Here is a 23,172-nt window from a genome sequence, read left to right as displayed (position 1 = left end):
CAACCCCGAGGTTCATTTTTTGCAGAGCTTCACAGTAGATGCAAAGAAACACAATAAAATCATGAAAAACTATACCCAAAAATAGACAACCAATATGCAATAGAAGACAAACTATTCAAATACAAAAAAAAACTAGTATTAATAATCAATAAATAATATTGAGAACTTGAGTTGCTAAGTTCTTGAAACTGAGTCTGTAGTTTGTGGAAGCAGTTCACAGTTGAGGTGAGTGAAGTTATCCACACTGGTTCAGGAGCCTGATGGTTGAAGGACAATAACTTTTCCTTGACGTGGTGGTGGGGAACCTGAGGCTCCCCCACCTCCTTCCCGATGGCAGCATCAAGAAGAGAGCCTGGCCTGGATGGTAGATCCAGAGTAACAATTATTTATTCTGCTTTACACTTGTCTGTTGATGAATGACAATAAACCATTTTGAATCTTGAATAGCTGAAATCAGTAATGTTTTTGGCAAACTCTTCTGTTTTATTTTCTAAGTGTTATTGGAGATGAGTTTGGGTCTGGTAGTAGTTAGTGGGTGTAACATTGGCAGTGAGCAACAGTGAGGTTGAACAGTTCCTCCTTCATTATCAGCACACTGCTTCATCACCACTCAGTGTTGTGTGACCTCTCCGTGGCCATGAATCATAATGTTTGTCCAGATAATAGCAAGCATTGCCAAATTTGTACAAAAATTGTTGCTGCTGTTTCACTTATGTCCATAGTTATGAGTTGAATTATGTTTTGTTGTTTTCTTTCTGATTCAATATCACTGTTTCTGTTTGATCTGACCACGTGGCACAATACCCTGTGCGTGGTACCTCATGTGCCGTGTCGTATGACATGGGCGATCATGGTCTTTCCATGACCGTGGTTGTTCTTGGCAATTTTTTTCTACAGAAGTGGTTTGCCATTACCGCCTTCTGGGCAGTGTCTTTGCAAGACAGGTGACCCCAGCCATTATCAGTACTCTGCAGAGATTGTCTGCCTGGTATCAGCGGTCGCATAACCAGGACTTGTGATGTGCACCAAATGCTCGTGCGACCATCCAGCACCTGCTCCCGTGATTTCACGTCACCCTGATTGGGGGGTGGGGCTAAGCAGGTGCCCAAGGGTGACCTGCAGGCTAGCGGAGGGAAGGAGCACCCTACACCTCCTTTGGTAGAGACGTGTTGCCACCGTGCCTCTTCAGTACATGTGAGAAGAACAAACCAATTATCTATGGTTGGCTTGCATGCCACGGCCCTGGTTTCTAGTTCCGGATGCCCCGGGGGGTTGAGGGGGGTGTGGTTATAAGAATAGCACGTGCAAGAGACTCGATCTTTTTCCTTTGTCTCCCAGTCTCCAGGACCTGCTTTAGTCTGTCGTTGTGACCAGCACTGAAGGACCACTGGGAAAGAGTGTTGTGGACATAGACTGCCCCTCCCAATATGTGTTTAGTTAAGTATTCATTTGTAATATGTTTAATTCTTTAGTTTTATAACTTAGGGAGATTTAATGGGTTACCTGTTAAGTTAGAGGTTGACTGAATATCCAGTATTGTAGTTTTGTGTAGTTTAAACAAACACTTGTTTAGCTTGACACCCAGTTTAGAAGTTCACTGTTCATTTATAGATACTCATTCGATGTGCCCATTCGCAACATGCATCTTTGGTTTTACTTCTTGGCTCCTCAAACCTGCCTCCACGTTACAGGACCGTGAAATGTCCTTAGTGAGTAGGATTAAGGAGAATCCCAAGGTATTTTATACTTTCATTAAAACCATGTGGATAGCCAGAGAGAGGGTGGCACCACTCAGTGACTGAGTTCTTCCTGTAGTCTGCGTGTGTGCTTCTCAAGATTTCCAGCATTTGCTGAATCCCTTGTTTTGAAGTAAGGAATTTTTGCATGGAGCCAGAGGAGGTAGGGAAGGTCTTAAATAAAGATTCAGCCTTGGTATTCATCATGGAGGTGGTGTCAATGTGGGCAATAATGATAACACTGAGGGGTATGTTGAAATTCGAGGGCGTCTTGATACTGAGGAGGAGAAGGTGGTATTGGATCGTCAGGAAAAACATTAAAATTGATGGCCAGTAGCTCTCTGAAAATGGCTGTCCATGTTGATAGGGTGGTAAAGGGGACATATGGCACCCTTGCCCTTATTATTTGAGCCACTGAACACTGGGGGTTGAGGGGAGGATGTAAAATTGAGACTTCTTATTTGGAGGACGTAAATGCCAAATACTAGGGGGCATAGCTTTAAGGTGAGAGATAGAAAGTTTAAAGGAAATGAGAGGTGAATGTTTTTTTTTAAGAGTGGTGGTTGTCCTGAACGCACTGCCAAAGCAAGTGATGGAAGCAAAATTTCAAAGTAAGTTTTATTACCAAAGAACATGTATGTCACCATATACAGCCCTAAGATTTGTTTTCTTGTGGGCATACTCAATAAATCTATGGAGTAATAACTATAACAGAATCAATGAAAGACTGTCCAACTAGGGTGTTCAACCAGAGTGGAGAACTGTACAAATCCAAATGTACATAAATAGCAACAGATATCAAGAACATGATATCAAAAGTGAGTCCATAGGTTCTGGGAACAGTTTAGTGATGGGGCAAGTGAAGTTGAGTGAGGTTATCCCCTCTGGTTCAAGAGCCTGATGTTGAGGGGTAGTAACTATTCCTGAACCTAGTGATGTCAGTCCTGAGGCTCTTGTATCTTCTTCCTGATGGCAACAGCAAGAAGAGAGTATGTCCTGGGTGGTGGGGGAATCTCTGAAGATGGATGCTGCTTTCCTACGACTGCATTTCATGTAGATGTGTTCCGTGGTGGGGAAGGCTTTACCGGTGAAGGACTGGGCCAGATCCACTACTCTTTGTAGGATTTCTGTTCAAGGGCGTTGATGATATGATAGCGGCAATTGAGGCATTTGGAGAGATACATGACCAGACAGGGAATAGACTGAGGGAAGTGGATCGTTTACAGGCAGGTGGGGTTGGTTTAATTTAGCATCATGGTTGACACAAACACTGTGGGCCAAATAACCTGTTCCTGTGCTGAGCTAGCCTGTATTCATGTAATTTAGGATTATTATAGCGTTCTTTGAAAGTTATACCAAGACTTTTCTTTGAGAAATTATATCTTTTGGCCAGAAGGGTTCTAATTTTAAAATGGAGCACTGCTTTAGGATGAGGTGACATTTTAAAAATAATCTTTGAGTTCTGGACACGTCCAAGAGTAATTTTTAAAAACAAACATTAATTTTCTTGAGAATGTGCCATCATGTTTATTGCCAACAAGAAGTACACTACTGGAGGAACCCAGTGGCTCAGCATTTTGGGATCGGACTCTGCATCCTGCTCATTCCAAGATGAAGTTTATCTTTATTTGTCAAGTGTATGTTGAAACATGCGGTGAAATGAATTGTTTGTGCCAATGACCAACACAGTCCATGAATGTGCTGGGGGCAGCCCACAAGTGTCACTGTGTTTCCAGCGCCAACGTAGCATGTCCACAACTTAACCCGGACGCCTTTGGAATGTGGGAGGAATCCAGAGCTTCTAGAGGTCATGGGGAGAACAAACAGGCATGAGTGGGAATCGAACCTGGGCCGCTAGCGCTGTAAAAGTGTTATGCTAACTGCTGCACTACCGCGCCGCCCTAAAAAGCCTACAGCACCCAGTATTACTGGGTGGTCTCCCATTCCAAGTACTAACCGGATCAGAGCTTGCTTGGGTACCAAGATCAGATGGGATTAGGTATTTACAGGCCAGTATGGCAACACCGCGCATCTCTCGGTTAATGGTGGTGATTCTTGGCATAAAAATGGTTGGGAACCCCTGTTCTAGAAGGTTTTTTTTCCTCTATTCACCATCTGCAGGCTCTTGTGTTGCCATTTGTTGCCTATCCACCACGAACCTTCAGAAGGTTAAGGGTGAAATACCTATGGGTTAGCATAACTACCTTGAAACACTGCAGTCCTTCTGGCAAAGATGGCCCCACAGAGTGAGGTGTTTCATGAATTGGACCTAGTGCAGACAAAGGAATGGTGGTACATCTCCAAGTAGCACCACAGGTGGCTTGGTAGTGTAGCATTGGTGTTTCCATCCCAGGCCGTGATGCATCCAGCTAAGATACTCTCCGCTGTGCGCCTGTAGAAAGTTGTGAAAGTTTTTGGGATCAAGCCAAATCTACATAAACTTCCAAGGAAGTAGAGGCTTTGTGATGCCTTTTTTCTTGTGATGGCACTTGCTGCCAGTCCCAGGACAGAAGTATTGCTATATCATTTTCAGTAAAGTAGTGCATTTGTCCCACAAACCTGTTAAGATGAGATTATGCTCCCTGATACAGGTTTTAGTTACTGGAAGAAATAGTGTATGTAGCCCTTGACGTCGCCGTCTGGGACGTACTCTCTTCTCGCTGCTGCCGTCAGGAAAAAGGTACGGGAGCCTCAGGACTCACACCACCAGGTTCAGGAACAGTTATTACCCCTCAACCATCAGGCCCCTGAGCCAGAGGAGATAACTTCACTCAACTTCACTTGTTCCATCATTGAACTGTTCCCACAACCTAAGGACTCACTTTCAAGGACTCTTCATCTCACGTTCTTGATATTTATTGTTTATTTATTATTGTTATTTTTTTCATTTGTATGTGCACAGTTTGTTGACGTTTACACACCAGTTGTTTGTCCACTCTGTGGGTGCCGTTTTTCATTGGCTCTGTTGTGTTACTTTGACTGTGAATGCCTGCAAGAAAATGGATCACAGGGTTGTATATGGTGATAATAAACTCACATTAAATTTTGAAGCAGAGAAGGTTCAGGGAAATCTTGGAAACGTGGGCAGTGAGTTAGAATTAGAAATGCAATGAGCTGGCATTAGTGGGTGAGGCTGATCGGAGTTGTTCACCGCAGTGTCGTTCTGCAGCTTTAGGAAGGCTTTAGTGATATTGCAAAGTTGACTTTGCATTTACAGGATGTGTGTCAGCAGCATTATATTAATTTTTGTTCAAGGGTTTAAAGCTTCAGTTTAGTTTGTATCTGTCTTAATCTGCTTCTCAGTGATTTTTTCCCAACACTCTGCTGTCAATATTCCACCCGATATGGTTTTGGTCACCCTGTGTAAATGTATGCAAAAGTTATTTTCCATGGATATCTGACAACATAAACCAGTGGGGGTGAGGGGCAGGGAGCAATTATACTAAAATAAGATTTTTTTTTCCATTTTGTGTGCATGTCTATTTCTGTAACAACTATTTTAAGACCTTAAAACCATAAGATATAGGAGTAGAATTAGGCCATTCAGCCCATCAAAGCAGGGAATATCCAAACTCTTGTGTACCAGCACGATTTTATTTCTAGGGTGTGGATGTCGTGAACATGTTGAATTGCTCTGACTTTCATGCCTATTATTTTCTTCAGAGTCAAATGGTAAGATAAATGGGGACTATATGGTGGAGTATGAACATTTTTTATTTAACCCCAAACTGCACTGCATAGAAATTGCTTAATTTCTCCTGGAGTCGCACAGCGTAGAATCAGGCCCTTTGGCCCGTCTAGTCCATGCCTGTGGCAATCCATTTGCTCACCACGAACGAGCTTCTGTGTCTATTCAGTAATGTGCCCTAAGTTGCAACCTACAATAGTTCTTCCAAATTATGACGGTTCAACACACAAGGGAAATGTATGTACTTTGTTAGTAAGTTTACCGTGAACCCGTGTTGGTCTGATGTTAAAAGTAAGGAAACACCTGAAGGGATGACGAGCCAGGACACCTCTTGGTAATGTGATGAACTTTATAAAAGCAAGCTGCCTGCAGGTTTTAAAGGGTAAAGATTGGTCTTATTTGTCATATGTACATTGAAACATCGAAACGTACAGTGAAAAGCGTTTTTGGTGTCAATGACCAGCACAGTCCAAGGATGTGCTGGAGGCAGCCGTGCTTCTGACACCACGCTAGCATAACCCTAACCCAGACACCTTTGGAATGTGGGGGGGAAACCGGAGCACCCAGAGGGAATGTACGTGGTCACAGGAGAGCGTACAAACTCCTCATAGACAATGGCGGGAATCGAACCTCGATTGGTGGTGCTGTAAAGCGATTGCGCTCACTGCTGCAGTACTGTCCTGCAATTTCAGAGATTATAACTTCTAGAATTTCGTCGGCTTTCCTTTCTGTTTTGCCTGCTCTGCATTGGCGTACACCCCGTCTTGCTGCAGCAGGAAGCAATAGCTCTCAAGTGCTCTGGTGCTGAGGCTGGTAGAGCCTGTCTCTCAGCTCCAGCAACCCAGGTTCAGTCCTGACCTCTGGTGCTCACTGTGTGGAGTTTGCTTGCTCTCCTTGTGACCATGTGTGTTTTACCGGGCACTGGGAGTTTTCTCCCACCTCCCCAAGGCTGTGCTGGGCGGTGGTGTCGTGGCATCTGCACCGGACTTTGAAGTAAGTAGCCCCAGGTTCAAATCCGGCCGGCTCCTTGCACGCTTCCCGTCCGTGCTGGGTTGAGCATCAAGCTAAAACTCGGTCTTGTAAAAGAAATAAAATGCGCAAAGAAACACCAAGATTGCCGCCCGATGCGCCACAAAGTGCAGAAAGGAGCAAAGCACACCAAGATTGAGAGTAATTTGGTTAATTCATGTCATAGAGTCATACAGCAAAGAAACTGGCCCTGTGCTCTGTTTATTTATTAATAACTATTTTCTATTTTTAATTAATAGTAATTTGTATGTATTGTAAGAACATAAGAAATAGGAGCAGGAGTAGGCCGTCTGGCCCATCAAGCCTGCTCCGCCATTCAATAAGATCATGGCTGATCTGGCCAGGGACTCATCTCCACCTACCTATCTTTCCCCATAACCCTTAATTCCTCAATGATGCAAAAATCTGCCCAACCTTGTCTTAAGTATATTTACTGAGGCAGCCTCCACTGCTTTATAGGGCAGAGAATTCTACAGATTCACCACTCTCTGGGTAAAGCAGTTCCTCCTCATCTCCGCCCTAAATCTACTCCCCCGAATCTTGAGGCTATGTCCCCAAGTTCTGGTCTCACCTACCAGTGGAAACAACTTTCCTGCCTCTATCTTATCTGTCCCTTTCATAATTTTATATGTTTCTATAAGATCTCCTCTCATTCTTCTGAATTTCAGCAAGTACAGTCCCAGGCGACTCAATCTCTCCTCATAGTCTAACCCCCTCATCTCTGGAATCAATCTGGTGAACCTCTTCTGCACCACTTCCAAAGCCAGTATATCGTTCGTCAAGTAAGGAGACCAGAACTGCACGCAGTACTCCAGGTGCGACCACACCAGTACCCTGTACAATTGCAGCATAACCTCCCTGGTCTTAAATTCAATCCCTCTAGAACTGTTAGTGCTGGTCGAGCAGTCCTAGTCTTGATGCTCCTATACCTCCTTCCTGATGGCAGTGGGTCAAAGAGATTGTGGGATGGGTGGTAGGGATGCTCAGCAATTCTTTGGGCTTTTCACAGACAATGTTCCCAGTAAATGTCGCAAATGGTAGGGGGGAAGGGGAGGAGACCCTCGGTGTTCCTCTCATCAGTTCTTACTGTCTTCTGTTGGGCCCTGCAGACCGATCCCTTGCAGTTTCTGTACCACACAATGATGCAGCCAGACAGGACACATTCAGTGGTGCTCCTGTATGAAGAGGTGATTGAAATAAAGTGAGAATAAAAATGAGATTGTGTGAGATGGTTACTTGATTGTCGGCAGAGACTTTGTGGGATGAATGATGTGGGGAGAAGGAATAAAGATGTGGACTATTTTCTAAACGGGGAGTAAATTCAAAAATCAGAGGTGCAAAAGGACTTAGGAGTCCTCATGCAGGATTCCCTGAACATTAATTTGCAGGTTGAGTCAGTAGTAGGGAAGGAAAATGCAACGTTAGCATTCATTTCGAGAGGATTCGAATATAAAAACAAAGATGTAATGGTAAGGTTTTATAAGGTATTGGTCAAAGAGCATTTAAAGTATTGTGAAGTTTTGGGCCCCTGATCTAAGAAAGGATTTGCTGGCATTGGCGAGGGTCCAGAGGAGGTTCAGGAGAATGATCCCGGGAATGACAGGGTTAACATATCAGGAGCGTTTGATGGTTCTGGCCTGCACTTGCTGGAGTTTGGAGGGAAAGAATCTCATTGAAACCTATCAGTTGTTGAATGGCCTAGATAGAGTGGATATGGAGAGGATGTTTCCTGCAGTGGGAGAGTCCAGGACCAGAGGGCACAACCTCAGAAAAGAGAGTCATCTATTTAGAACAGAGATGAGGAAAAGATTCTTCAGCCAAAAGGTGGTAAATCTGTGGAATTCATTGCCACAGATGGCTGTGGAGGTCAAATAATTGGGTGTATTTAAAGCAGCAGTTGATAACTTCTTGATTAGTCAGGACGTCAAAGGTTACAGAGAGAAGCAAGTGAATGAGGTTGAGAAGGATAATAAATCAGCCAGAACAGACTTGGGCTGAATGGCCTGTTTCTGTGCTCTATGACTCTGACTCTACACTGTACTCCATGGTCGAAATGTATTCAGTGTGATCTTGGTGATGAGACTATCCAATATGCAAAACTTCCCTTGTTCAGAGTTTTATTAATTCCCACGTAGGGTGGATGTCACTGGTGTAATGGATTGTGGTGACTCACTACTCTGGTGAAGGGACTCCCACAGTGCGACTGAGGAAGGAATTCCTGGGGTTAGACCCAGGTCAGGACAGCTGAAGCCAAAGGCAAGACGCACAGCATGCTAGAGGCAGCATTCGTGGAAGGGAATAAGTAGCTGATGTTTCAGGCTAAGACTTTTCCTTCATCAGGGTTGGAAAGGAAGGAGGAAGAATCCAGAACAAGGAGATCGGGGTTGGGGGGGGGAGGAGTACGATAGGTGATAGATGAGACCAAGTGAGGGGGAAGGTGGGTAGATGGGAGAGGAGAAAAGAAGTAAGAAACTGGGAGGTGATAGGTGGAAGAGGGAAAGGGCTGAAGAAGGAGGAGTCTGATTGGAGAAGAGAGTGGATTGTGGGAGAAAGGGAAGTGGGGGGGGGACCCAGAGGGAGGTTAGAGGTGGGGAGGGGAACAGAAGGGGTGAAAGGGGAGCCAGGATGAGGAATGGAAATAGAAAGGGGGAGAGGCAGATTACCGGAAGTTAGAAAATTAAAGTTTATGCCGTCAGATTGGAGGCTACCCAGATGGAGTGTGAGATGTTGCTTTTCCAGCCTGAAAGTGGCCCCATCGTGGCAAGAAAGGAGGACGTGGACCAACACGTCAGAATGGGAAGTCGAACTGAACACTGGGAGTTCCTGCCTTTTGTGTTTATGAAACCAAAGGCATCTGGTCCTCAGCCAGCAGCTGATTGTTCTGTGTGTTCTGGCCCCCAAGTTGTAATAAACATAAACGGTTTCCATTAAAGCCGAACTATGGGAAACACACACGTTCTGGGGCGATCTCGGTGGGTCAGTCAGCATCAATGGAGGGTCTCGACCCAAAGGATCAACTGTCCATTTCCCTCCCGAGATGCTCCCTGATCTGCTGAGTTCCTCCAACATGTTGCCTGTTCAAAATGTCCAGCATCTGCAGTCTCCATTTCCACACTGAGCAGAGCACTTGATTATAATCTGAAGTTGCAAGCACTTGGTTCCGCTGGTCAGCGAGCTTTAACATAATTAGTGTCTGGCAAAAAAAAAAATCCCAGCAGAGGAGTTGGAAATTGTCACTTTTTGCAACAAAACATCATTGCATCGAGGCCTTTAGGCGCTATGAACACGAGATTCTGCAGATGCTAGAAATCTAGAATGACACACACAAAATGCTGGAGGAACTCAACAGGTCAGGCACACACTGTGAACATTATGGGTTGAGACCTTTCATCAGGAATTCACAGATGAACGGTTCTGACGGAAGGCCTTGACCCAAAATGTCGACTGTTTATTCCATTGATGCTGCTTGACCTGAGTTCCTCCTGCATTTTGAATGTGTAACTTTAGACACCATAATTGCTTTGGAAAAAAAAAATTGGTCTTAGATGTTTAAAGCAGAGTGGAGTTAAATGGGGTGGTCATGGGCAATGGAGGTTGGACGCTCAGAGATATATTTGGAACAATGACATGATTCTGAACCTTTTAATATCGTTTTTTTTTTCCTCTCTCTATCGTTAACATGGGTGAGAATACATTTTGTGAAGCACAAACAAGACAAAATCTGCACAAGCAAATCAAGCAATGCACACAAAATGTTGGAGGAACTCAGCAGGCCAGGCAGCATCAAATTACAGTCGACATTTCAGGCTGAGACCCTTCAGCAGCTCAGTCACGTCTGTGGAGGGAAACGGGCAGTCGGCGTTTCTGTTTGAGAACCTTCATCTGAGCCACGCTTTTGTTAAGCATGCCAGTTTACTTTTGCAAACCGCTACTCTATATTCAACGTTTCATCTTTTTTTAATAGCTGCGCGGACCAAACATTACTTTGAGCAGGAAATTTTTACGGGCCTGAAACTTGTGGGCACTTTAAATAAAATATTATATAAAAGAGAATTCCATGGCAACAGAAGCTATGGATGCAGGGGCATTTCAGCGACTGTGCGGCCGTGCGCTCGAGCAGCTTAGAGGGACCAGTGTAAAAACAAAGCTAAATATTTAGTAGAGTATGGATTTTTAAATGTGGAAAGCGTGTGTTATTTCTGGGCCTTTTGATGGAATTTGAGCTCTGTTGGGGGTTAATATCAAATGCTTTGTTTGGATCGCAGAGCTTTGCAATCACATTGATTTGGGAGGCAGTTTGCGGAGAGACTCCCATTGCTTCTTGCAATCTGTGTACTGGGATGTGTCAATTTTAATTACAGTGTGTTCCATCTCAGTGCATACAGACATATGCAAATACTAATCTTCAATATAATCAAACTAATTTTTCAGCATCTGGTAAGGGATCCTGACCTTGTCTGCTTTGTGTTGGTTTCCCCCTCCCACTGTGACCTCAGTGGCAGTAAATGAGGAGCCCTGTACAGTCCTCAAATAGGCATAAGGTGAAGGAATGCAGTCTGCGGTAATCACTTTTCAAAAAAAAAATCTCCATTTGATTTAAAGCTTGCATCATTACCCAGTGTAATGCAATTTGCATAAAATGTTGAAAGTGTTGCTGTTGGCATTAAAGTGAAATTTGCCAACTCCGTAGTAAGTGTTAAAATGCCACAAGTATTCTTCAGTTCTAAGTAACTTGTTTAGCATTTAGAGTATTTGTCAAAAAGGGTTTTTTTATTTAATCGTTAAGCATTGCCAGCAGTTTTTCTCTGTATTCTCTCCTTCCTCGCCCTCCAATGTCATCCAGAAATCAGCATCTGGTTTGGATGAAGGGTCTGCAAAAAAAATGTCAACTGTCCGTTTCCCTCTACGTATATGCCTGTTCTGCTGAGCTCCTCCAGTTTGTGTATCCTTGCTCCAGATTCCAACATCTGGTCTATTCTGTCTCCATCTGGTTCAGACGGCAGCTGGTCATACTCAGTCATAAGACCATGATTAGAGCATAAGATATAGGAGCAGAATTAGGCCATTTGGCCCTCCAAGCCTGCTTTGCCATTTCATCACGTCTGATCCATTTTCCCTCTCAGCTGCAATCTCCTGCCTTCTCCCCTGCATCCCTTCATGCCCTGACCAGTCAAGAACCTGTCAACCTCTGCCTTAGATATACCTAAAGACTTGGCCTCCACAGCTGCCTGTGGCAGTGAATTCCACAGATTGACCACCCTCCTCGTCTCCTTTCTAAAAGGATGCCACTCTATTCTGAGGCTGTGTCCTCTGGCCCCATAGGAAATATCCTCTCCAGATCCACTCTATCCAGGTCTTTCAACATTTGATAGGTTTCAGTGAGCTCACCCCTCATTCTTCTGAATTACAGTGAGTAGAAGCTTAGAGCCATCAAACACTTTTCATTTGATAAGCCTTTCAACCCTGGAATCATTTTCATGAACCTCCTTTGAACCCTCTCTGGTGTCAACACTTCCTTTCTAAGATAAGGGGTCCAAAACTGCTCTCAATAGTCCAAGTGAGGCCTCACCGGTGCTATGTAAAGCCCCAACATTATATCCTTGTTTTTATATCATGGAGCACTACAGCACAGAAGCAAGCCCTTCCTTCCGACTGGCTCATGCCAACCTGATCTTCTGCCTGTTCTCATCGACGTGTACCTGGACCATAGTCCTCCATACCCCACCCACCCATGTAGATATCCAAACTCATCTTAGACATTGCCACTGATCTCACATCCACTGACAGCTTGTCCCACACTCTGTCTGCGCAAGACAGTCACCTTCAGGTTCTCCTTAAATATTTTACCTTTCACCCCTTAACCCATGACCTCTCATTTTAGTCTTACCCAACCTCAGTGGAAGAACCTGCTTGCACTCGCCCTGTCTCTACCCCTCATAATGTTGTATACCTCTATCAAATCTCACCTCTTTCTCCTGCACTCCAAGGAATAAAGCCCTAATCTATTGAACCGCTCCCTGTAACTTGGGTCCTCAAGTCCCAGCAGTATCCTTGTAAATTTTTTCTGCATTCTTTCAAGCCTATTGATAATTTTCTTGTAGGTAGGTGAGTTGAACTGCAGGCAACACTCTAGGTGCAGCTTCACCAAAGTCTTGCACAACTTCAACAAAATATCCCAAGTCCTGTACTCAATACTGTGCTTTATGAAAGTGCTCTTTCATTGATTCCATTATGGGTCTGTTGAGTATGCCTACATGAAAATGAATCTCAAGGTTGCACATGGTGACATACATGTACTTTGCTAATGAATTTGCTTTGAACTGAAGGTAAGGCTGACACGTGAAGCAGAAAGGAATGGAGAGGTATGGATCATGTGCAGCAGATTGTACAGTTAAAATTGGCTTCATGATCAGCGTGGTCATGTGACCATGTGGCAACCAGGGCTCCAATTTGACGTAAAAGCTTTTGCAGAAGAGTAGAGAGTTAAAGACATGTCTGCAGGGCCGTCTACGGCTACTGATAGAGAACAGAGGATATATGCGCTCAAGCAACACACACAAAGTGCTGGAGGAACCCAGCAGATCAGGCAGCATCTGTGGAAATGAATAAACAGTCATCGTTTCGGACTGTGACTCTTCGTCAGGGAAGGGAAGGTGGGGGAAGATGCCAGAATAAAAAGGCGGAGAGAGGTGGAGGAGGACCAGCTAGAAGGTGATAAGTGAAGGCAGGTGGGTGGGAAAGGTAAAGGGCTGGGGAGGAAGGAATCTGACACTACCTCAACCTAGTATGAATATTTTGGCAGATAATGTAGCCCAGCTGACCCAACCCATCCCGTTGGTCTTCAGTCAGGTACTTAACATGAATTTCCATTTGATAAAGTCTCCCATGAGATTAGTGAGAATTGAAATGGCCTGAAAACCCTTCTGTGATGTTTAAAGACCAACAACCCCTTTAGGACAGTCATTGCCACAGACGGCTGTGGAGGCCAATCACTGGGTATACTTAAAGCTGAAATTAATAGGTTCTTGATTAGTAAAGGCGTCCAAAGTTACTTGGAGAAGTCGAGGGAAGTGGGGTTCAGAGGGATAATCACCCTTGGTCAGAACTGCATAAGCATGAAAAAATGTTAGTTTTCAGCAGGGGAGAGGATAGGAGTGTGGGAGGAGTAGAACAAAGGGAATGTCTCTGTTCGGGTGAGACAGAATGGGTTAAAAGTAGCAGAAGCACACTTTTTATTGATTAGATTAACATATTTGTCACATTTACGTTGAAACATCGAAACATAGTCTTTTGCATCAGCAATTAATACAGCCCATGGATTGTACTGGAGGCAGCCCAAAAAGTGTCACTTTTTTGTGTAACATGTCGCAGGATGGAACAGCCTCCTTAATATACAAGATGCCTTCAAGGAGCAGCATCTCAGAAAGACGGCGTCCATTACTGAGGACGCCCATCACCCAGGGCATGCCAACTTCTCATTGTTACCGTCAGGAAGGGGGCACGCACTCGGTGATGCAGGAACAGATTCTTCCTCTCTGCCGTCAGATTCCTGAGTGGACATTGACCCATGAGCACTACCTCGCTACCTTTTTAAAAAATCATTTCTGATATTTGCGACTTATTTTAACATGCCTATTTAATATACATAGAAGTGGGAGGAGAAGATGGTGGTGCGCCTGTGTGTGTGCAGCCCTCCGGTGAAAATGATGTCGTATCTGTTAAATAGGGGCCGTGGACAATTCTGATTTGATGGAGAATGGACGTGAAAGCACAGAGGAACATCTGGAGACATTTCTGAAACGCCCATTCGCTGCTGTCGTTACTGTATGGTCGGGAATCTTTCGGAGGGTAGGCCTCAAAATCCCCGGCCTCGCCTGCTTTTGGCGACCGAGAAGGAGGTCAAATCATTCGGACAGAGATAGCACTCAGTACTCGGTGTCGGAGAGCTGATCAGAGCTCAAAGGTTTCGGATGACTCAGAGTCGGATTGTGGTCGGCATGGCAGGGAGAGTTTTTCTTCCTTCTCCCGTCTGTGTGAGATGTGGGACATTTGAGAAGCTTTGAACTTTACTGAGCTCGTGGACTTCCTCATCAAGTTATGGTATTGTTGCACTGTTGTAACTATATGTTATAGTTATGTGGTTTTGTCAGTTTTTTCAGTCTTGGTCTGTCCTGTGTTTTGTGATATCACACCGGAGGAAATAATGTATCATTTCTTAATGCATGCATTACTAAATGACAATAAAAGAGGACTACGTGTCTTCATAATCTAATTACTGTAATTCAACTTCTTTATCTGTAATTTATCTTGTATTGTACTGCTGCCACAAGTTAACAAATTTCACGAAATATGCCAGTGATATTAAACCTGATTTTGATCCCATAGCTTTGCTGTTGATCCAAGTTGAGTTTATTGTTATATGTACAAGGCACGGCAAGATATCTGTAGCATCACAGACACACAAATCCACACAACACACAGAGCAGAAACCGTGCACAAGACTGTGAAGAAAAACAAGACCTTGATGCAAAAGAACACAATTAGAAACGAGACCATTGTAAACTTTACAGAAACACTACTAATTAACTTCCTATTTAACTTCCCTGTTTGTTCTACATATCTCCGCTACTGAAAAATATCTCAACTTTCCCAGAACCGATGAAGGGTCTTGGACGTGAAACGTTAAGAGAAAGAGAAACAATGTCTTGATCTGGAACCCTTCATCAGAATAAGTGCTGATAAAGGGTCCCAGACCTGAATCTTTATCTGTTTCGGTCTCCACAGACGCTGCCTGATATACTGACTGTTTAGAACATTTTCTGTTTTTATGTTAAATCTTTTTTTGTTACAGTTCCTGCTTGTCCCCTCTGCCCTAGGAAGGTGGTGAATTGTTGACCATTTTCCAATTCTTCCACTTGGAAACTTCAGAATGAGGTGCAACATCTGTGCCTGTCACCTAGCGAAGAGAAAAACACGATGGTGCTATGTTCAGAAACTAGGCGAGCAGATGGCATGCACAAAGACCTAGCAAAGATCAAACTAGAAGATCTTTATAAGTAAACTTCAAAGTTATAAAACCCACATTTAACACAGTTGAACACTGACTAAATATGGCTACAATACATTTGCCTGTTAAGACATCTGTTGCCAGATAATAAGACCAGAATATACAGGAGTATATGAAACCCCATAACCCCATAAACCCATCACTAATCAAGGACTTGCTCAATGATTTGGCCTCCAGTCTGTAGCAAAGAATTTCACAGATTAACCACCCTCTGGCTTAATAAATTCCTCCTCTTAATTCTAAAAGGGACACCCTTCTGAGCCTGTGCCCTCAGATTCTAGACTCTCCTGTCAATGGAAACATCATTTTTCCTGGCCTTTCAGTATCATAAAAACAAGAGGCTCTGCAGACACTGGAAATCCAGAGTAACACACACAAAATGCTGGAGGAACTCAGCAGGTCAGGCAGCATCCATGGAAAAAGAATGAAGAGTCATCAGGACCAGTAGGTTTTAATGAAAAAATCCCCCATCCTTCTGAACTCCATCGAGTAGACCCAGAGATATCAAACTCTTCTTTTACTTCAAGTCATTCCTGGGGCCATTCTTGTACACTTCTCTATAAAATTAATGTTTATCCATCTTCCATAAACATGGATTGCCAGAATGTTTGTGTTTGCCAAGGAGATGTGCGACATACACACACTCAAACTACTAAAATGTAAGCCGCCTTGTTGGGGAAAAAGCGGTTATTAACGATACCAACACGTGTTCACTTCACTGGAGGGCCGGAGCAGCATAGAAACTGCAGTAGATTCTAACTATAGGAGGATATTTCATACACAAGAATTAATGAAAAGCAAAGAATCATTAATATGGGATGCAATTTGCTTTGAAGAGGCTATTTAAGACCATAAGAGATAGGAATAGAATTAGGTCATTCAGCCCATCAAGTTGCTCTACTATTTGTTCATACCTTTTTTATTTTCTCTCTCAAGCTCATTTTCCTGCCTTCTCCCCGTAACGTTTGACCTCCTTACTAATTAGGAACCTATTAACCTCCACTTCAAATATGCCGGATGGCATAGCTTCCACAGCCGTCCATGGCAATGAATTCCACTGATTCACCACCCTGTGGCTAAAGAAATTCCTCCTCATCTCTCTGCTACTACTGCAAACACCCACACAGCCCAAGAAGCCATCTAATCCCTTGTCATTCAAATACGCAGCCCACACTGCAAATACTGTATCTCCCCTCCATCCCAAAGCCTCCCTGGCTGACAACAATCCTAGATTTAAAGTTAACAAGTGTTGTAGAATCAATTGACGTTTGCAGACCAGATTTTGCACAACACAAATCACCCAGTGTGTAATGTGCATAGAAGTATTTCCTAATTTCACTCCTAATGGCTGAGCTTTTTTTCATAAGATCAGAAAATATAGGAGCAGAATTACAAACATTTGTAGGTTATTCAGCCCATCAGGTCTGCTCTGCCATTGGATTACGGCTAATTTATTTTCCCTCTCAACTTCATTCTCCTGGCTATTTCCCGTAACCTTTGATACCTGACTAGTCAAGAACCTCTGCTTTAAATAAACTCACTGATTTCGCCTCCATCGCAGTCTGTGGCAATGAGTTTCATGGATTCACCAGCCTCTGGCGAAGGAAATTCCTCCTCATATCTGTTCTAAAGGGACATCCTTCTGTTCTGAGGCTGCACCCTCTGGGTAGAGACAGATAGATTGGAGACGTTTAAGAAACTCTTGGAAAGACGTACAGATGGTGGGGAAAATGGAGGGACATATAGGAAGGAACAGGTAGATTGACTTTAGAGTCGGTTAAGAGGTCGAGACAGGATCGTGGAATGAAGAGCTTGTACTGTGCTGTAGTGTTCTGTGTTCTAATTGAATGGGTCCACAAGTTAATCACCGTGCACTCTTTCCAAGGATAATTCACTCTTGCTAATGTCATGGAACTCTTGTGTTTCTTTAGAGACTGCCATCTCTATCGGCTTGGCATCAATAACAAGATTCTCCGTGTTCCTTCTGATAACCAAATGGATGGTGTTGATTTTGGGGTCAGTTTGTCCGATTTGTCTACTTAATCTACACTCAGTGGCCACTTTATTAGGTGCACCTTTACACCTCCTTAATGAAAATATCTAACCAGCCAATCATGTGGCAGCAACTCAGTGCGCAAAAGAATGCCGGCATGGTCAAGAGATTGTTGTTCAGACCAAATATCAGAATGGGAAAGGAATGTGATCTGAGTGACTTTGACAGTGGAATGATTGTTGGTGCCAGATGGGGTAGTTTGAGTATCTCAGAAACTGCTGATCTGGAATATTCACACACAATAGTCTCTAGAGTTTACACAGGATAGTGTGAAAAACAGACAACATCCAGTGAGCAGCTGTTCTGTGGGTGAAACTGCCTTGTTAATGAACGAGGTCAGAGGAGAATGGCCAGACTGGTTCAAGCTGACAGGAAGGCAACTGTAACTCAAATAACCATGAGTTACAATAGTGGTGTGCAGAAGAGCATCTCTAAACGTACAACGTGTGCAACCTTGAGTACAGCAGCAAAAGACCACGAACATGCACTCAGTGGCCACTTTATTAGGTACATTCCTGCAAGAAGCACTGGAATTGGTTTATCGTTGTCACATGAACTGAGACACAGTGAAAAGCTTGTTTTGCATACTGTTCGTACAGATCAAATCATTACACAGTGCATTGAGTTAGAAGAGAAAACAATAACAATGTAGAATATAGCATGACAGTACCAGGGAAAGTGCAGAAGAAGAATCAGGTTTATTAACACCGACAGATGTCATGTAATTTGTTTTGCAGTAGCAATACATAAACGCAATAAATTGTGCAAGAGGTAGTGGTCATGGACTATTCAGAAACCTGAGGATTGAGGGAAAGAAGTTGTTCTCAAAACATTGAGTGGGTGTCTTCAGGCTCTTGTACCTCCTCGCTGATGGTAGTGATGAGGAGTGGGCATTTCCTGGGTGGCAAGGGTCCTTAATGATGGGTACCTCTTCCTAGAGGTACTGCCTTTTGAAGATGTCCTTAATGGTAGGCAGGCTAGTGCTCATGATGGAGCTGGCTGACGTTACACGTAAACAATAAGGTGCGATTGATGAGGTAGACAGTGAGATCATGAGCCCATCTTATCAAACTCGTTCGTTATGTGCTGTGCTGTATGATATGGGTGATCATGGTTGTTCATGGTAAATTTTTCTCCAGAAGTAGTTTACCATTGCCTTCTGCTGGGCAGTGTCCTTTACAAGATGGGTGACTCCAGCCATTATAAATCCTCTTCAGAGATTGTTTGCCTGGCGTCAGTGGTCACATAACCAGGACTTGTGATATGCACCGGCTGCTCATACGACCATCCACTCCCTACACCATTGGCTTCGCCTTGACCTTGACAGGGGTGGGGGTGGCTGAGCAGGTGCTACACCATGTCCAATGGTGAACTGCAGGCTAGGGGAGAGAAGGAGTGCTTTGCGCTTCCTTTGGTAGAGAGGTGTCTCCACCCCGCCACGCAGTCTTATTGTACTAACGGAACTATTTAATAGTGCTTGAGCCTAGTTTTGCGTGCTTTCAAACTGTTGTATCTTCTGCCCAGTGATGAGTACACTCAAGTGTATTTCCATTTTAAATAGCTTATTTATTTTGCAACGCACATCAAAGTTGCTGGTGAACGCAGCAGGCCAAGTAGCATCTGTAGGAAGAGGTGCAGTCGACATTTCAGGCCAAGACCCTTCGTCAGGATTTATTTCGCAGCCTGTTTCCATTGACCCGATACTTTAAAAAAAACATTAGATGTTTATAGTTTTCATGGACCTCTGCTCTGAATGACATTCTCCAAGTGTGTTCCCTATCCTTCAGTTTACTGAAAAAAAATCCCTTACACACCAAATTAAATGCAACTGTTTGTAGTGTAGGCTCATTAAGTAAATGTATATTAACCATTGGAGACTGGTATAATTAATTATGGAATTTTCACCAAACCTGGGTGGAGCAAACGTGCAGTAATACATTTTGGAATTAATTTTCTGCATTCCTTGCTGTTTGCTAATTAAGGATCATTTTATCATTCCATCACTGACTCTGGGTGTAATTGCAGGTCCAATGTTCATCTCCATCCCCAACTGTTTGTTTATTGTTATATAGAGATACCACACAGTCCACCCTAATACTGTATACTCAGGTGACCAACTAACCTTATAATCCATCCCTCTCTTTCCTCTTTCCCCTTTTCTATCTCTCTCCTCACTTCCCCCTCTCTCACACCTTTTCCCCTCTCTCACCCCTTTTCCCCCTCTCTCACCCCTTTTCCCCCTCTCTCACCCCTTTTCCCCCTCCCCTTTTCCCCTCTCTCTCCCCTTCTCCCCCCTCTCTCTCCCCTTTTCCCCCCTCTCTCTCTCCCCTTCTCCCCTCTCTCTCCCCTTCTCCCTCCTCTCTCCCCTTCTCCCCTCTCTCTCCTCTTCTCCCCCCCTCTCTCTCCCCTTTTCCCCCTCTCTCTCCCCTTTTCCCCCTCTCTCACACCCTTTTCCCCCTCTCTCCCCTTTCCCCCTCTCTCCCCCTTTTCCCCCTCTCTCCTCCCCTTCCCCCTCTCTCTCCCCTTCCCCCCCTCTCTCCCCTTCCCCCCTCTCTCCCCTTTTTCCCCCTCCCCCTTTTTCCCCCTCTCTCTCCCCTTCTCCCCCTCTCTCTCCCCTTCTCCCTTCTCTCATCCCCTTTTCCCCCTCTCTCTCCCCTTCCCCCTCTCTCTCCCCTTCCCCCTCTCTCTCCCCTTCTCCCCCCTCCCTCCCCTTCTCCCCCCTCCCTCCCCTTCTCCCCTCTCTCTCTCCTCCCCTTCTCCCCTCTCTCTCTTTCCCCCTCCCCTTTTTCTTCTTTTTTCTCTATTCATTCCCCCTTCTTTGTCTCTCTCTTCTCTTCCCCTCCTCTTTCTCCTCTTTCCCTCCCTCCCTCCCTCTCTCTCTCTCTCTCTCTCTCTCTCTCTCCTCTCTGTCTCTCTCGCTCTCTCGCTCTCCCCCCTTTTTTTAAACGAAGGATTCTGCTGCTATTTGACACATCATTTCTTGACCTGATTTCCTTAGCTCTGTACTTCACCCATCTGGGATCCATCTTCCCGGATTCCATTGGTCTGCTTGGAAACAATGAGAATTAGACCCTGCTGGTAATATTCTCTGTGGTGAAGCAGATCTTTACATCCTTTCACCATGTCATTCACCAGATGAGCTCAGCACCACTCAGCTCACAGCTCTTAATATATCTCCCAACTGCAGAAAAGTTATCAATAAGATTGAAAGAGTGCAGAGAAAATTTACAATGATGTTACTGGGACTTGAGACCCTCAGTTATAGGGAAAGTTTGAATAGGTTAAGACTTTATTCCCTGGAGTGAAGAGAATGCGGGGAGGTTTGGTTGAGGTGTACAAAATTATGAGAGGTATAGATAGGGTAAATGCAAGCAGAATTTTTCCACTGAGTTTGAATGAGATTAGATTTAGAAATCAAAGGTTAAGAGTGAAAGGGGATCCTGAAGGGGAACTTCTTCACTCAGAGGGTGATGAGTGTGTGGAATGTGTCCCTGCAGAAGTAGTGGATGCAGGTTGGATTGCAATATTTGAGAGAAGTTTGGATAGGTACATGGATGGGTTGGGTATAGGGGGATGTGATGCTTCTAATGCTGAGATTGTCAGCAGTTCCTCTTCTCCCACCATGGATGCCTGCTTGACCTGCTGAGTTCCTCCAGCAGTTTGTTGGTTACACCAGAATCAGATGATCTGGGTACACAGGGACAAAATATACATTGCTGTGACGTTCCGGGAACAGTCCACCAATGAAGGGTCTCCTCCTGAAGTGTTGCCTCCCCATTTCTTTCCACAGATGCTGCCTGGCCCACTGAGTTGCTCCACCTTTCAGTATCTCTTGTATATCCAAAGATGGCTAGATTTCTAGATTTTGTTTAATTTCTTGAGATGCAGCATGGAACAGACCCTTCCAGCCTTCTGAGCCTCGCTGCCTCGCAGTCCCCCTGATTTAATCCCAGTCTCATCGCGGGACAATTTACAATGACCAATTACCTACCAACCATTACGTCTTTGGACTGTGGGGAGGAAAACGGGGGCACCCGGAGGAAACCCACGCGGTTACAGGGAGAACGTACAAGCTCTCTACAGGCAGTGTTGGGCGTTGAACCCAGATCACTGGTACTGTAAAGCATTGTGCTAACCACTGTGCTACCATGCCACCCCATGGAAATCCAGGGATATGGTGACTGTTTAGGACAACAAGTAGAAGAGGAGTTCAGGTTCATGAATGTATAATACACATTTATACATACATCTGTGCATCACTTCCCCTCTGGAATTCCCCTTGCTTCACTTTCTCCTATCCTATCAGTGGCTCACTGTCCTCTCCCTATCAGAATCCTTCTTCAACCCTCCACCTCTTCCAGCTATCCCCTCCCAGCTTCTCATTTCACTCCCCTCTGCCACCCATCACCTGCCAGCTCGTGTTCCTTCCCCACCTTTTAATTCTGTTGTCACCTCTCTTCCCTTTCTAGCCCTGATGAAGGGTCTCGGCCTGAAACATCAACTGTGTATTCCTCTCCCTAGATCAGAGGGTCCCATCCTTTTTTTATGCCATGGACCCCAGCTTAGGAACTCCTCACATAGATGCTGCCTGACCTGCTGAGTTCCTCCAGTATTTTGTGCAAGTTACTCTGGATTTCCAGCATCTGCAGAATCTCTTGTGTATTTGTATTGGTTCAGCCACTCCCTCCTCTCCCTCCCAACATGTGGTTTTAGCTGGCAACCATTGGGAGTAATTTTGAACAGAATGTTATAGTGCTAATGTAAAATTGTACCAAGTTTATTTTGTCAGTACTTTTGACCAGAATATTCAAGCTTCACTTTGGTTTGAGAATTTTATTTTAAGCCAGCTGTTTTATTGCCACATTAAAGTTCGAAGTTCCGCCTAGGTTTATGAACTTAGATTTTGAATAGTGAGCTTCTTAATTTTAGATTAGACATCTCTAATCTTTAAACGTTCCTTAAAATTAGTCTCTCAAGATTAAGACTGTATAATTGAGTTGAAGCCCATTCAGCTGTTTCCAATTTAGGTAATTAAGATCTATGTTTTCGCTTGAAGTTTGCATGAAGAGAACCATGTTAGAGTGCAGAACTATACTTAGTGATATAAATATTGGTATTTTTAACATGTAATTGAAGGGCATGCATAAGATGGTAGTGAGTTCATTTTCAAGTCTTTTAATTTGTTTTATTTTGACTAAGCATCATTTTATTCAAAAATAGAATTGGTGTAGGGTAAGTTTAAGTGCGGGTTCAGCATGGAGTCAGTGGGCTAAAGGGCTTATTTCCATGCTGTATCTCTCTGGCTCAGTGTTGCCCAGGTACTACAGAGGATTTCAGCTCTGGATGCGGGTTCAGTCGTGACTATTCAGAGAAGTTTGAATAGGTTCGTGGGTGGGAAGGTTTTGGAGGGACATGGTCCAAGTATAGGTAAAAGGAACTTGGCAGAAGCTCAGGCCAGAATGAACTGGATGGGCTGAAGGGTCAGCTTCTGTGCTGAAGGTCTCTGACTCTTTGACTCCGATGCTCCCGGTTGTAATCGTGTCGTGCTAATCACCCACAGTAGTGTTTTGGTCAGAGCAACACTATTTCAGCCCGGGAC

At 44.3% G+C, this 23,172-nt stretch overlaps 1 protein-coding gene across 10 annotated transcripts in view; it reads left to right on the top strand.

Moving 5' to 3' along the window:
* LOC140210098 (plasma membrane calcium-transporting ATPase 1-like) overlaps positions 1-23,172 on the top strand; it is a 350,393-nt gene that overhangs the window by 110,346 nt on the left and 216,875 nt on the right. For 2 of the 10 annotated variants that reach the window (XM_072278937.1, XM_072278936.1), the window contains exon 2: positions 14,180-14,553. The exons of the other annotated variants lie outside the window; for them this stretch is intronic. The gene's annotated coding sequence lies outside the window, so the exon portion shown is untranslated. The remainder of the gene's footprint in view (positions 1-14,179; positions 14,554-23,172) is intronic. 10 annotated transcript variants of the gene reach the window in all.

This window comes from Mobula birostris, chromosome 14 (assembly GCF_030028105.1).
Source record: "Mobula birostris isolate sMobBir1 chromosome 14, sMobBir1.hap1, whole genome shotgun sequence".
NCBI classification, from domain to species: Eukaryota; Metazoa; Chordata; class Chondrichthyes; order Myliobatiformes; family Myliobatidae; genus Mobula; species Mobula birostris.
The sequence above is the reverse complement of the archived record's forward strand: the minus strand, read 5'-3'. Positions and strand labels throughout refer to the sequence as shown.